The sequence below is a fragment of the Psammomys obesus genome, unplaced genomic scaffold (assembly GCF_907164565.1).
Source record: "Psammomys obesus unplaced genomic scaffold, mPsaObe1.curated_primary_1811, whole genome shotgun sequence".
Classification (NCBI taxonomy): domain Eukaryota; kingdom Metazoa; phylum Chordata; class Mammalia; order Rodentia; family Muridae; genus Psammomys; species Psammomys obesus.
The window spans coordinates 1,645,292-1,662,229 of NW_026596256.1; the positions used below are offsets into that span (position 1 = coordinate 1,645,292).

Genomic DNA, 16,938 nt, shown 5'->3' on the forward strand with positions numbered 1-16,938 from the left:
CAGAAGCTGTATATATCCTTGCATAATAATTTGTATACATAAAAATATCTATACAGAGAAAATAATTCAAAGACTGGAAAACACAGCATTCCTATATTTTCAGAACATATAAAAGCAGAATGCCCCCAATGTTAAAGCAAGTCAGCCCTGCCTTAAACAGGCTTTCAAAAGGCACCAACACTTTACTGAGAATAAGTAGGTTGGGCTGCTACTAGAATGTACACTGGCACAAAGTGGAAATATGGTGTTTATCAATAATCTAATATGTATACCTTTATGATTATACAGACACTTTGCATTTTTCAAGTCTCCACAATCAAAAAGTTAGTAACTAAGTATGAATATACAGGCTTTTATGGTAAAAACCTTAAAAAAATTCTATTCGCAGGCTTAAGAGATGGCTAAGTGGTTAAGGGCACTGGCTGCTCTTCCAGAGATCCTGACTTCAATTCCCAGCAACCATATGGTGGCTCACAACCATCTATAAGATCTGGTGCCCTCTTCTGTTGTGCAGGTAGAACATTGTATACATAATATTTTTTTTAAAAAAAAGTGTTCTCCCAATAAAACTACAGAAAGACAACACTATAAAAATTATTTATAAGTCCTGGCAGAAAGATTTTTTTTTTTAAAAAAAAAAGGTAATATCAGGTCTTACTGCTTACTGAATAAGTAGTGTGCTAACTACTTTACCTTCATTTCTTTTTATGTATTCTGTCCATGTCCCTGTATAGCAGATATTACTATTCTGTTTACTGGCGAAGGATCTCAGGGTCCTTTGCTTAAAGTTATAGTTATAAAAGGATCAGAATTTGAACCCAAATACTCTGACACCAGCAGCCTTACTCTCAACCACTCCCCAGGAACAAGAATAACATCCTACTTAATGTCATATTTTCTCATTACAGTTTCTTTCTTATAGCTCCTCCTCAGAGAGATATAGCTTAATATTCCTCTCACTGAACTTAAATCCTTCCTTTTAACAAACAGGGAAGGCTGAAGTAACTGGGTCACAGCCCTGGGAGGAGGCAACTCCAGCAAGAAGGCAAAGCCAGACAGTGGGCATGAACCAAGGCACCAACAGCACCGTGTGCACTGAGCTGTCTGGGAGACGGGCTCCAGCTTCAGTCAGGTTTTGAGGCGACAACCCAACTGACAAGACTGCAGCCTCTGGAAGACCCTCAGCCAGGATCGCGCCTCGAGGTCACACCCTAACCCTTAACCTCACAAACTGTAGGATAGTAAATAGTTGGTATTTTAAAGTGAAAAATTGGGAAATAGTCTGCTAACCAACTAAAAGTAACAGAAAGAAACGGTGGGTGAAAATCACTATATTCTTCAAATCAATTATTCAAATGTAACAATTCTTCGAGTCTATACTGTTACATGAGTATATTTACGTTTGTGTGAACACACTGTTTCACACTCTTTGGTTAAATGAATGTCACTGCATATACTCTTTTCATTAAAGAGCTACATTCAATCCCTCTTAATGTAAGTAAATACATGCTCCTTAAAAAAAAAAAAAAAATTAAGACAGGGTTTTGTGTAGCCTTGGCTGTCTTGAACTCCCTTTGTAGACCAGGCTAGCCTCAAGCTCACAGAGATCCACCTGCCTCTGCTTCCCTGAGTGCTGGGGTTACAGGTATGCAACACCACTTAAATTTTTTAATATAACTTTATTATTTTAAATTATATGTATATCTCTGTGTAGTATGTACGTACGAGTGCAGGTACTCAAAAAGGCCAGATGAGTTGGAATACCTATATGGGCAGGTGTATGAACCACCTGACATGGTTGCTGGCAATTGAACTTGGATCCTTTAGAAGAGCAGTACATGCTCTTAACTGCGTAGCCATCTCTCCATCCCAGTTCCCTTTCTCTAAGAGGGTTTTTTTGTCTGTTTGTTTTTCACTTGTTTTCCAGTGGTGATGATTGAACCTAGAGCCTCAGACATGCTAACAGAGATCTCTGCCACTGAGCTATAGCCTGCTGAGACCTTTGGGGTTGGGGAGGAGGGGCCAGTGACACAAAGTCTCATGTAACTCGGGTTAGCTATAAACTTGCTGTCCACTTTAGGAGGTCCAACACTCCTCCTTCATCTCCAGAGTCCGGGAATTACAGGCTAAGTGAGTGTGGAGTCAAACTTGGGGGCTTTTTCCTCAAGACTCTCACTTTTTTCTTTTGAGACAAGTTCCTTGTCAATGGTCTCTAGCTGGATGAGTAGGCTAGGCTGTCTTTTCTTGTCTGGAGATTGACAACATATTCTAGACTGCAACACTTACGTTTCAGTTACCTTCTAACAGCCTGTTGCTTGACATATCTATAACTCATATTGGTCATCCTACAAAATTTCAATTTTTGATGTCAAATTATACCTATTTTCTCATACAAGACAAATAATATTTCAGATAAAAAGTAAATTACAGAAAAGTTAAATGCTTAGGGATTGACAAAGATGATTCATTTGATAAAGGCAAGAACTGACTGAGTCTATACACTTGCCTATGTGTTGCACACACACACACACACACTAAATTAAAAAAAAATTTAATATTCAGAATTATAAAATGCTAACTGTCAAACTACACGTGACAGCTGAAACAGTATAGTGAGCAGGCAGGAATACTCCTAAAATTAATTAATAAACTGCATTGTGTCATGGTGCACAGAGTTTTATCCCCAGGACTGGAGGGCCAAGGCAGGCGGATTTCTGTGAGTTTAAGGCCAGCCTAGTCTACATAATGAGCTCCAAGACAGCAGGACTATATAGAATAAATAAACTAAGCATTCAACTCAGAAAAATGGAAAAATTGAATAAGCCAAAGAAAGAGGAAGAAAGAAAATAAGAGGATGAAAAATGAAATAATACAATTGCAAACAATTTTTAAAAACAGAAGATTCGTAAAGCCAAAAGGTGCTTTTGGAAAGACTCAGAAAGAATTATCATAAGAGAAAATAAAATATAACATGTGCTGAATATATTCATAATATATACATATCTGGATAGCAAATACAGAATATTGAATAGCTACCCATCATCCAATAACATGCTTTAGGAAACTTTATGGTAATAAATATGACACCTGAATAAAGTCTGTAAATCACTGGAAAATATACACATGGTTTATAGCTTTCAGCTTTATAGCTGAAATGGTAAATTTCAAAAAAAGAAATAGTAAAAACTTAAAATGTCCAAAATCTTTTCTATTCAAAAAACTCCAGACTTAAATACCTTTTTAGATACTACAAAATTCTCATCAATTTTAATACTTTAATTAATATACAATTCTTTGCTGAAAACAGGGAAAAATAAGTGAGAGCCACCTGTATTTTTTGAGGCCAGTGTAATCTTGATTCTAAACCTGGTTAAGAACAATGTAAGAGCCAGGTGCAGTGGCGCACGCCTGTAATCCCAGCGCTCAGGGAAGCAGAGGCAGAGATCTCTGTGAGTTCTGCCTGGTCAACAGAGAAACCCTGTCTCGGGGGGGGGGGGGGGGGGTTGTAAGAAAATGAAATTCATGCAAAGATTAAAAGACCTTCCTATGACAACAATGATAAGTCACTTCCATTCCTGAATTGCCATGCAGTCAACCTGTGACCAATTCATAAAGGAGGAAACGTGACTTATCACAATAACCATATATGCAACAGCTGAAGTAACTCTGGTTAGATGTAGGACAGTAACATGCATGCTTACTAGGAAAGATAGGAACCTGAGACATCTAATAGCATTTAATCAGGGGTAAAGATAAATTCTAGATATGGATATACACCTTCTGTTTCTAGACCTTCTTTGTTGTATCTTGCAAAATTACTTCCCTGCAGTCATTTTTTTTTTCTTTCACGTTTTCTCCTCTCTTTCTCTCATTTGTTTTGTTTTGGGTTTGTTCCGTATTTAAGATACGGTTTCTCTGTGTAGCCCTGGCTGTCCTAGAACGTGCTCTGTAGACTAGGCTGGCCTAGAACTCAGAAATCCACCTGCCTCTTCATTCCAAGTGCTGGGACTGAGGGTGTGTGCCACCACAGCAGCCTCTCATTCGTTTGTAAGCACTTGACTGTTATGTATCTTTGTGAGTCTGTTTCTAGGATCTCTATTTTGTTCCATGGATCATCTTGTGATAACACTTCATACTGCAGTCCTGTCACCTGATTTTTTTTTTCTTAAAAATAAAAAGCTATAATTGTTTTTAAATTTTATGCTTGAGTGATTTGCTTGGATGTCACTCTGTACACCACATTCATGCCTGATATCCATAGACCCCAGAAGAGGCTGTTGGATCCCCTAGAACTGGAGTTAGAAACCACCATGTGAGTGGGGCCACGGTCCTCTGGAAGAGCAGCCAGTGTCCTTAACTGCTGAGCCACTTTTTTTTATGTGCACTGGTGTTTTGTCAGGTCCGCTGGAAGAGAAGTTACAGACAGGTGTGAACTGCCATGTGGGTGCTGGGAATTGAACCCAAGTCCTCTAGAAGATCAGCTAGCGCTCTTAACCACTAAGCCATCTCTCCAGTCCCTGCTGAGGCACCTTTCCAGGCCCTCTCTTCTCTTTTACACAGGAACTCTCTATACAGCTCTAGCCTTGAACTTGCCTTGGTTGTACTGAGATTATCGATATACCCCGACATGCCTGTAATTTTGTATTTTCCACAGCTTCAGATACTTTTCTCCTTCCTTTCCTTCTGGGGGTTAAATTCAGAGCCTTGTGCATGACAAGTACACACCCCTCCTCCTGCCCAAGAACCATTCTTTGTGGACTCATGGCAAGTATACAGACCCATTCTTCTTTCACAGAACTGTCTAGAGCAGTGATTCTCAACCTTCCTACAACACTTTAATACAGTTCTTTGTTGTGGTGACCCCAACCACAAAACTTTTTGTTGCTACTTCATAACTGTAATTTTGCATAATGTAATTATAATGTAAATTTTCATGAAGATAGAGGTTTGTGAAAGGCATCACAACCCACAGGCTGAGAACTGCTGGCCTAGACTCTATTAAGGTCTTTATTTCAAAAAGAGCTTGTGAAATTCTGCCAAAAGCAAATCCTCACGGATTTTTTACTAGAAGGAAACTGGGTTTTACATTAGCTGGAGAAGGAAGAATAGATTTATTATGCTCAGTTTTCGTATGTATTTTTGGATTAAAGATTAAAAGAATAAATAACTGATCCACTTAGGTTTACAATGAGTGAGACATTACTGTGGTAAACAGGTCATACGTCATGCTGTCAGATTTATTTGTAGGTACTTAATAAAGATTCTTCTATTTGGTTTGGATTTTACTGTGAGATTATATTTCATTTTCTTAATGATTATTGCTGTTGTATACAGTAATGCTGATAATTTTCCTTTTTGTGTGATGAACCTTCATAACAACTTTAATAGGAGATATGAGTAAATCAGTGCCTAGCCCAACTGTCGTGAGAGGCATCGTCCAGCAGCTGATGGAGCAGATGCAGAGACCCACAGCCAAACACTAGGCGGAGCCAGGGAACTCCACTGAAGAGGGAGAGGAAGGATTGTAGGAGCCAGAGAAGTCAAGGGCACTACAAGAACACAGCCAGCAGAATCAAGAAAGCAGGGCTCATAAGAGGCTCACAGACTGAAGCAGCACTCAAGGGAGCCTGTTTTGGTCTGAGCATGTCCTCTCTCTATGTTACAGTTGTGTGGTTTGGTGTACTCGTGGAACTCCTAACAGTGGGAGTGGGGGGATGTCTCTCATTCTTCTGCCTGCTCTTAGAACCTGTTCCCACCTACTGGGTTGCCTCATCCAGCCTTGCTATGAGCGGATTTATGCCTTACTGTAATTTCTTATGTCATGTTCTGTTGATATATGTAGGAGGCCTACTCTGTTTTTGAAGAGGAACACAGGAGGATTGGATCTGGGGTAGAGGGGGGCCACCGGGAGTTGTGGAGGGACCAGAACCTGCAGTTGGGATGTAGTGTATGAGAGAAGGAAAAACTACAGTAGGGATATAATGTATGAGAGGTTTTTTTAAGAATATATGAGTACTCTTTTAGATTTTAAATGGTAATCCGTTTCCAAAGCATGACACTGGTTTTGATGTGTCTACATGGTACTAGCAATTGAACTCAGAGCTTTGTGCATACAGGGAAAGCACTGTACAGCTAAGCCATACCTTAGCCCTGTTAACTCTCTTCTCATCATTAAAGAGTTTCCTCCTGTGCTGCCTAGTTTTATCCTCAACTTCACACAGGTCAGTTGAAGAGCTCAGTTGTCCTGTGGATAATGCTGTGTGGAAGGGCTCAGACCATCACAGGTAGTGATGGGTAGGTGATCCTGGGGTGTATAAGAAAACAAGCTAGAGCTGGAGAGATGGCTCAGCTATTAAGAGCACTTCCAGAGGTCCTGAGTTCAATTCCCAGCAACCACGTGGTGGCTCGTAACTATCTGTGATGAGATAGTTATCTTCTTCTGGCATGCAGGTGTACAGGCAGATAGGGCACTCATTTACATAAAATAAATAGAATCTTTACAAAAAAAAAAAAAAGCTAAGCAACCTACAGGAAGCAAGCCAGTAAGTAAGCAGTACTCCTCCAGGGCCTCTGTTTCAGTCCCTGCCCTGCTTGAGAACTTATCCTGACTTTCCTGGCACTTGAGATGAAATAAGCCCTTTCCGACACAAGTTGCTTTTGGTCACAGTCAAGGTGTTGCTCCACAGCAACAAACTCCCTTTACGTTACTGCATTGCTAGGACCTCGGTAACGCTATGGTGTAAAGACCTTACTGGCATCCTTCTTCCCCACTAAATGATACTTACTCCAAGTTGTTTTTGTTTTGTTTTTTGCTGTTCTTGTTTTTTTTTTAAGGCAGCCTTGCTGTATAGCCCAGGTTTCCTTGAATTTGAGGCTTGCTTCCCCAAGTCCTGAGATTCTGTTCATGGGCCACCATGCTCAGTTTACTGTACATTTTTAATAATACCCCTTACAAGCTTTCAATTAAGTCTTTATCCTCAGTAGACAACACATTTTAACAAATGTGTGTTGGAGCTGTTGAAATTGTTACATGGGTACTTTTCGTTCAGTCTAATCACATGTGATTTCATCATGAACAGTTTTTTTAACATCATAACTGCTCTTGCAATCCTACTACGAATTTATTGTATTTTTACACTTCATTTGCCAGTCTTTATTTGGAATAAATGAAGCTATGTTCATGGAAGAGTATCACTAGAAATTTTGTTTTTCTTTTTATTATATTTAAAATTTTTATCGTGGGGAGAGGCAGGTACGTGGCACAGGACATGTGTGGAGGTCAGAGAACAACCAGGAGACTCAGCTCTGCCCTCCCACTGTGTGGGTCTCCAGGAGTGAACACAGCTTGACAGGAAGTGCCTTCACCTGCCCTACCATCTCACAGCCTAATTTCATTTTAAACACTTCTAACGGGTGTTTTCTTACTTGTCAATATTTCATACATGAATAAATTGCACTCTAATTACTCTTCCTTTCCACTCCTGTTATTCCCTTTTTCCTTAGAAATCCCTTTCCCACATTAATGCTTTGCTTTGTTTTGTGAACCAATGAATTTAATTATCTGTGTGATCATAGGTTTGGAACTATCCACTGGAGTTTGGTGGGCTCACCAAAAGTACACAGCTAAAAGATGTGACTCCCCCTGCTAGAATGTTTCAGCATCCAGTAGTTCAGCAGCAGGGGTTGGGACCCATGAGCCCATCCCCCATCCACAGCAGCCTGTTGACAGGTCTAGTCACATGCAATTCCTAAGGCAGGTAACTATACATTCTGTGTTCAAGACAGCGGTGGCTTCGTCATGCCCAAGGTGGCATTTTGCACACAGGCCTTCTTATTTTCCAGCTTACAGTCTTCCCACCTTGGAGGCTTCCTCAGCCTTAGACGTGGTGACAGAAATGTCTTGTTGAGGACTGCGCACTCATCCTTGATTTATTCTCATCACCTAGAGCAGCTGTGGATCTCCACTATTGTGGCAAAGGGAAGCATCTGTCATTAAGAGTAAGCACAGCATTTGTCCATGGGTGTGCGCCTAGGTACTCATAAGGCACTCTAGCCCTGTATCAACTTAAAGAACAGTACCAAGATCCCCACTGGGGCCTATCACTTCCCCAGCCATGTGTTTTTGAGGAGGTTTAAAGGTCCATGTATGGGTTCCCTCCTGTGTCACCAGCCTCAAATCCAAGCAGAGACACCTTCCTAGCAGGTTGGTTTGGAAGTTCTCACTATTTGTAACTGTATAAGACTACTGACTATTGTCTCCCAGCAATCTGCATGGCAGCTGTCTAGCACTAGGAAAGCTAACCAGCAGACAGGAAGTTTCTAACTCCATTCCAACTACTTTCTAGATCTTGTAACCACAGTATAGATCTTCAGCAGTTAAGTTCAGGGCAGTCAAGAGGAATGGCCAGAGCCAATTTTGTTCTAAAGGACTCTGAGGACTGCCAGCCAACAACTCACACGGAGGTATCTACCTGATTAGGGGTTTTTGATTTAGTGAACCAAGGCTCTAGGAACAGCATTATCTGCCACACAGGACATCTTCGGTCTTTTCTTTAATAATATTTTAAACTAAGTTACAAGAGAGTAGTTTGCAACAGCTTTTTTTCATACAACTTGTTATGGTTAACCTTTCCTCCTGCCCCCATAATTTCATATATTTTCAGCATTATCTGTCATATAAATTTTTCAAATTCCATAGCAGAAGCTTACTCAAAGTTTTCTTTTGACTTACATTTTGCTTGTTTGTTTGTTTGGTTGGTTGGTTCTTTGGTTTTTGGTTTGGTTTTGGTTTTTGGTTTTCTGAAACAGGGTTTTATTGTGTAGCCTTGGCTGTTTGGGACTCTGTAGACCAGCGTGGCCTCCAACTCAAGAGATACACCTGCCTCTACCTCCTGTGTGGACATTGAAGGGATGCGCCGCCACCGCTGCCGCCAACACCACCACCCAGCTTTGACCTATGCTTTTTGGTACAGGAAAGGAGACAAGTTTATTAGAGGAAAAACAAATGAACTTGAATTAGCATCAGAGTGAAACCACAGTCCCTCTCCAAAAGGGTGCTTTTATGATTTTTTTAAACTCTGTCATATACTTTTATTCCTCGTGATTATTTTTCCTTAATTTTAGCAATTCATCCATTTTTTTCTGATTTATTTTCTCTTTCATTAATTTTGATGTTGTTGCTTTTATATTTATTTGGGTTGAAGGTTTCACAATTAACCATATTTTACTCTTCGCTTATTGTAATCCCAGCGCTTAAAAGGTGGAAGGTGGAGAAGGTCAGGACTTCCAGGTCAGCCTCTATATCGTAAAAAGCCTGAGGCTTTTTGGCATAACCTACATGGGATCCCATCTCAAAGAGAACAAGCAAAAGAAAAAAAAAAAAAACAAAACTGTGCTTGGTTACTATTGGCTATTTTATTTGGTTTTAGTCTTGGTTTAGTCCTTTATTGGCATCTAGGTATAAACATAGCTCATTATATTAACCATTTTTATTTCCAAGGAAATAGCTTTTCAGATTTGTTTTATTTTTATATGTATGTATGTTTTGACTGCATGTATGTTTGTGTGCCATGTATGTGCCTGGGTCCTGCTGAGGTCAGAAGTGAGTATCCAGGCTTGCCCTGGGACTGGAGTTATGGATGGTTGTGAGTCTCCATCTGGGTGCTGCTAACTGAACCTTGGTCTTCTGCAAGAACATGGAGTGTTTTTAAGTACTGAACCTTCTTCCCAGCACTACAAAATATCTTTAAAGCTACTGTATTTTCCAGTAGGTTCTATTTTAAGGATTGTTATTATTATAGATATTTTATTGTGTGTTTGTACTTACACATGTACACTTGTGGAGGCAGCAGTCAACTCGCCGGGGTTCTCTCCCTCCCCCATGAGGGTCCTCTGACTCAAACCCAGGCTGCCAGGCCTGGTGGCAAGTACCTTTACAGTACCAGTACCAGTGAGCATCTCTCCACTTATCTTTTAAATATTTTTTCTTTTTCTTTCTTTCTTTGAGACAGGACCTTTGTTACCCTCACTGTCCTAGAGCTCAGAGATTCCCCTAGGCCCTGCCTCCTGAGTCCGAGAGCTGGGATAAAGGCGTGTGCTGACACCATCTGGACATACTCTTTTTTAAACGCACAAGTCTGTGCGAGCATATGCTGTATGCATGTAGGTTTCTGCCAAGGCGAGAAGGTGTCAGATTCCCTAGAACAGGGGTTACAGGCAGCTATGAGCCACCTGATGTGGAACCATGCTGAAAACTGAGCTTGGATCCTCTGCAAAAGCAGGTAAGTAATCCTAACCACTGGATCAGCTCTCCAGGCACCCAAAGTACTATTGTTTAATCATGGAAACCTGCTTTACACCTTGGTTTTGCTTTTTCTGCTTCACAGCTGTTTTGACAGATGCTCATAAGTTAATGGTTCAGAACTACTTCTCCCGAATCTTAAAGCCCCCATTGTCCTAATTAAAGATACTCACCCTAAACTCTTATTACTGACATTTCCTTCAGTTATTGTTTTTCTGGTGAAATGTTTATCCATTTTATAGATTTTATTTTTTTTTTTATCTGTTATTTGTCACCTGTTTCTACTAGTTCGTCTATTATAAACAGTAGATGTAGCCAAGCAGTAGTGGCGCACGCCTTGAATCCCAGCAGAGGCAGGTGGATCTGAGTTCTAGGCCACCCTGGTCTAGTGAGTTCCTGGACAGCCAGCACACAGAGAAACCCTGTCTCGAAGAAAGAAAAGAAAAGAAAAGAAAGAAAAGAAAAGAAAAGAAAAGAAAAGAAAAAGAAAAGAAGAAAAGAAAAGAAAAGAAAAGAAAAAAAGAAAGAAAGAAAAGAAAAGAAAAAAGAAAGAAAGAAAGAAAGAAAGAAAGAAAGAAAGAAAGAAAGAAAGAAAGAAAGAAAGAAAGAAAGAAGGAAAGACTACAGTGAATGACTGTGATATAATTTGACACATTTTAGACTTCTATTATTCTGATTTATGATTTTTGATACCCATCATTTTCCCCATTTGTTAAGTTAGATAAGTTTAATTTATTCCAGAGTCTAACCCCCAATTTAGCACTTTACAAGCTGTTTCTTGGGTTTTGTTTGTTTAGAGAAGTGAATTTCACTGTAGACCACACTGGGTCAAACTCATGCTCATCTTACCTCAACTTCCTGATGGGAGGACCACAGGCATGTGCGACCACACGTGGAGTCAAAGCTACAACTTCTGCTTCACTCTCGCTGCATGACTTAATCCCTTCCAGCCTCTCTAACCACACCTACAATAGCTGCTGAAGTAGCGGAACTGCAACTGCACAGACTGTCAGTCTCTAAATAAACCACAAAATTCCTAGAGCTCTGTTCTGGTTCATGGTGTCTTCTCAAGAACTAAGAAAATGGTCTACTGGGACTTTATGGAGCACATCATGAAAATTCAATCAAATAAATGCAAACATAATACAGCTGGGTACAACTTCATGAATACATGAACTCGCTAAGTCAATGAATCCAATGAGTTCCACATCTTTGGATTCAATCACCTATGAACTGACAGTCTTTGAGGGGGGTTGCATTGGTATTGACCATAGAGAGCCTTTTTCCTGTCTAACAACTATCTAATAGGTATTAGAATGACGTCGTGTAAGGTATGAAGAGTGCACAAGGGCTATTCAGAAACATGCCATTTTGTATATGGAACTTGAGTGGCAATGAGGTTTGTTTTTAAGACAAGATTTCACTACGTAGCCCAGGCTGGTCTTGAACTCACAATCCTTTTACCTCAGCCTCTCAAGTACTGGGATTACAGCTTCCCTCATGGATATGGGTACTGAGGAAGAGGAAGGGCCCTAGAACCAATGCATCCAAGAGCTGAACAAAGCAGCTCATGCCTGTCATCCACACATGAGAAGTGAAAGGTAGGCAGGGTGAGGAGTTTAAATAATTCTCTACTACAATGAGAGTCTGAGGCAAGCCTAAGCTACATGAGACCCTATCTCAAAGAAAAGCAAAATGCTGTCATTGTTTCCCATCTGCTACGCTTGTCAACATAAGCACCACCAGATGGCACCAAACCACAGCCAGACTCTGAATGAGTTTGGCTAACTAACAGAAACTTGTAGAGGCCACCACACACACCTCTCACTCCCCACTCTCATTTACCATCTCCACACTTTCCTTCCTCCTCAGCACAAAATGAGCCAAGCCAGTTCACCAAATTTACACTGAATTCTCATTTCCAAAGTTCAAACCATTTCTTGTGGTTTAAATTTTTGGAAAGTATTTACTACCTCATGTGGTATCCTAGTTTCTAGTTTATCTCAAGGCTGTAGGTGCTAGCCTATGATAAAAATGTCAAAAGAGAAACTGAAATATGGAAGGCAATCTGTTCCAGAAAGTAAACAGCATATGTTGGGGATGAAGAAATGGCTTGACCATTAAGGGCATTTCCTGTTCTTCCAAAGGACCCCACTTTGGTTCTCCGCACATACATCAGGCAGCTCACACTATCTGTACCTCCAGCTCCAGGAGATCCAATGCCCTCTTCTGGCCTCTAAAGTAACCTGCACATCTGTGGCTTACATTCAATATGTAAAATAAAAATAAATACTTTTAAAAAGAAACTAGCATATGTTGAAACCTAACAGAACTTCTTAAAATCTTGCTTTTTTAATATATATATTTCCCATGAGTGGAAGTATTTTGCCTGCATGTATGACTTCCTGTACACCACTTTTCAAGTAGTGCATATGACAATCAGAGGAAGACATTGGATGCCCTGGAACTAGAGTTAAGATGTTTGAGTCACCATACAAGTGCTGAATCAAACCTGGATCTGCTGGAAGAACAGCCAAGGATCTTAAGCACTGTGCCATCTCCCTAGCCCAACACCCAACAGAATTTGGATTAACAGAAGCAGTTAAAAGTCAGTATGTGTGTTTGTGTGTGTGGAGAAGAAACAGGATATTACAAGTTCATCACACTGCAATGCTTGAGGATATGCTTGTGAGCCTACTAACTCTGAGTTTAAATGCCTGCTTCTACACCCAGAAAAGTTATGGTGTTTCTGAGTGTAGAGTATGTTAATATATAAAACCCTAAGAACTATTCTCCTGGCAATATAATAATGAAACTTGGTATTTTTGAGAGGTTTTTGTTTTTGTTGGGTTTTTTGTTTGTTTGTTTTTATTTTTGTTCTGTTTGCCCTTACTACTTCTAAACATATGAAAGGAGCTCCTCCCAAAGTAATGCCAGCCATAGTTAACACATAGTCTACAATCCCAGCACTTGGGAGGTAGAAGCCAAGGCAGGAAGGAACCTGCCAAAAACAAAAACAAATCAAGGATGGCTCAGCTGTAAAATACTTGCATTGCATTTGTAAGGGCCTGAGTTTAATTCCCAGCACTGCAAAGAAGAAATAATAATCTATTGAATTTCATCCTTATGTGCAATAGAACTCACCTGAAAGAGTTTAAAGGGAGAAAAGGGAGATAGAGAAAGGAGAAAGGTAGGGAGCTATATCCCCTCCATCACACACATACATACGCACACGCACACACATACACATACACAAATGACAATATTTAGAACATTCGCTTATCCCATTTGACTTGCCAGCTCATCTGCCTCTAAAGCAATTGCTTGTCAACCCTATCCTCAATGATGAAATTTTAATTATTTTATTTTATTATTTTATTTTATGTAGCTCTAGCTGTCCTGGAACTTCATTTGTAGACCTGGCTAGCCTCAAACTCATGGAGCCCCACCTGTGTCCATCTCCCAAATACTGGTATTAAAGGCTTGCATCGCCATGTTTTGATGATGAAATTTAAATGTGGCTTACATTAAAACTGCCAGCATCTCAGCTGTAAGGGGACCCAGCAAGGACATCTGTGCCTCCATATCTTGAGAGGAATGATCCACCAATTTTCTTCAGTCTGTTTCTAAGTATTATCTAAAGAGGACTTTCATTTGTTATATAATCTGATACATGACATGAGGCTTTGAAGTATGATGAACTTACATGTTCTTTACATTAATTCCCAAAAAGCAGAAACTGCTTATCTTGTCTGTCACTGAAGCCCAGGCCTTAAACAGTACCTGACATATAGTAGGTGATCAACGAATCTTTATTATTACTTTACGTCTTTACTGTACATTGGAAGGGTGCCTATGACACAGTCTGAGTGTGGAGGTCAGAAGACAGTGTTCAGGTACAGTTCCTTCCTTCCACCATGTGAGTTCTAGAGACCAAACTCACATCTTCAAGAGTGAGATCAAGCACCTTTAGTCATTAAGCCATCTCAACAGCCCTTATTTAAAAATTAAAGTTAATAATGTATTTTAAGCACATAAAAGAATTTTAACATTTTTTATCCCTGCATTACTACTGTAGTAATTATATCAGCGTAAAAAAGTACAGTGATCATTGGATTTTGGGGTAACAGCAGCTCACTTTTCCTTTATCTGTTCCTGGCAGTCAAGAGAGATTATCAAAGAATTTCCTGTGACCAACAGCATTAGTATCACCTGAAGATTTATGAAAATGAAAACTATCAAGTCAAATCACAGACCAAGCCAGGCATGGTGGCACACACCTGTAATTCCAGCACTCAGGAGGCAGAGGTGGGAGAGTCTCTGTGAGTTTGAGGACAGCCTGATCTAAAAAGTGAGTCCAGGACAGCCAGAGCTACAGAGAACCCTGTCTCAAAACAAACGACAAACAAACAAACAAAAGCATAATGAGGAACATCTGTGGGCATTGATGCATGCATGCAAAAGCTAACAGCTCTTAAGGGGAGCACCTTAGTTACTTTTCTATTACCTCGATAAGACACTGTGACCAAGGCAAAGTATTTATTTAAAAAAATAATTATCTGGTGTGTACAGTTTCAGAGGGTTAGAGCTCCTGACTATCATGGTGGGGAACATGGTGGCAGACAGGCATGCTGGTAGAACAACAGCTGAGCACTCACATCCTGAGACAGAACCACATGACAGAGACTCAGAATGTTCGGAGTCTTTTAAAACCTCAAAACACCCCAAGTGACACCAAATCTGTCATAAAACTAATCCTTCAGGTGTCAAAGAAAATGAAGCTTCTAACCAATAACAAAGAACATACTTAAGTCCTAACCTTTTCCCTAAACAGTATGACAGGCTCATGCTACACATATAGTTCAGTGTCTGTTATGAGCAAAGGCAGCCACATGTAAGGCAAATACCAAAGACATCTGTATAATCCAGAAAAGAAAGCCAATATGCAGTTAAGCCTGAATGCTAAGATAACGGACTCTTCATTTCCATAGAACAGTGTTCTAATTGGAAGAAAGAATGAATACACATGCAGTCATGCTAAGTCACACTTCTAGAGTATGGAGTTATTATTTTAAACAAGATGTCACAATTGTCTGTTCATTTTGGTACTGCTCTGCTTCAAGGCACAAATATCTAAATCCCTACAGAAAATGAGAAGTGGGCTGGTAAATGTACCACTTTTACATTACCCAAGTGTCTCACTCAGTTTCCTATCTTTCTTAGCAAGCACTGTTCTTCATAAGCATGCATGTGGCTCAGCACACACCTAATCCGTTACTTCAAGCTGCTGCATATACAGTTATTGTGATAAATCACTCTTTGTCCATCCTTGGAAGAAACTGCTGTTGAACTAAAAGCTCATTTCTTCTTGGAAACCAAATGGTCACATAGGCTCTCACGTGCAGAGACTCCACGCACGGCTACTCTGAGAACCATGAAACAAGAGAAGCCTAAGAGTGTGCCAGGTTGGGTGGGCACCTCACAACCCTGCCCAGGTTTCCTCATTCCCAGAACAGCTTCGCGGGCACTTGATGGTAATTTTGTCTGTTTTAAATATTTCGTGTTACTTTTTTTTTTAATTCCATCGTAAGCCAGGCAGTGGTACTCTACACCTTTCATTGAGCACTCAGGAAGCAGAGGCAGGCTGATCTCTTGAGTTTGAGGTCAGCCCGGTCTACAGAGCAAGTTCCAGCACCACCAAAGCTACACAGAGAAATCTTGTCTCAAAAAAAAAAAAGAAAATCAAAACCAAACAAACAACCAAATAAACAAACAAACAAACAGATGTTTATATAAATAGTACTTAAAATAATTCATTTTTATTTCTGCTTATCAGTCGGCAGAACAATTACTTGCTTTGGGCCATTTTTTACCTTATGTGTGTCTGTATGTGTACACACACTTGTTCTGGGTACCCAGAGGCCAGACAAGGACTTTGGGTTAATGGGAGCTACAGATGCAGGTGGTTATAGCACCTGGACATGGGTGCTGGGTACCAAACTCAGGTCCTTTGCAAGACAAGCAGCACTCTTAACCACAGAGCATCTCTCCAGCCCGCGTGGTTTTGTTTTTTGAAAGGGAAGGTCTAACTACATAGTTCATGGTGGCCTTGAACTAACCTACCTCAGCCTCACAAGTGCTAGAATTACAGGTGCGATCCATCGCTCGCAGCAAATGTTTTGGATTTTAATATGTTATCTTATACGACCGTGAAGAAGTCTACAAGCTAACTAAGCACACGCAAGTACCTCCGCACTGCAGCTCACCCCCATTCATCATAAACTGGATATTTTAATGTCTAATTCCAAGTAAATGGAAACTGGAGATATGGGAAGGACTCATAAAGTATCAGATTTCACTAATTCTAAGATGCAGTTTTTCCACATTTAGGCATCTCTGAAATCGGGATGTCTTATAATCAGTGGTCTCTCTTACTGCATGTAATTAGAAGCATCTTCTTCCTCCATGGCATAAAATATTTTTAAACCACTGATGGCCTCTCAGGTTATATAAAACATACATATTAAAATATTAAAGCTGAACCAGACATGGTAGTACACGCCTGTGATCCCAGTACTCTGGGAGGCAGAAACAGGCTGATCCAGCCTGATCTACAAAAAGAGTCCAGGACAGCCAAA

General features: G+C 40.2%; 1 protein-coding gene across 4 annotated transcripts in view; it reads right to left on the reverse strand.

The window, feature by feature from the left end:
- Positions 1 to 16,938, reverse strand: part of Elf2 (E74 like ETS transcription factor 2) — an 81,101-nt gene that overhangs the window by 24,670 nt on the left and 39,493 nt on the right. The gene's annotated exons all lie outside the window — the stretch shown is intronic.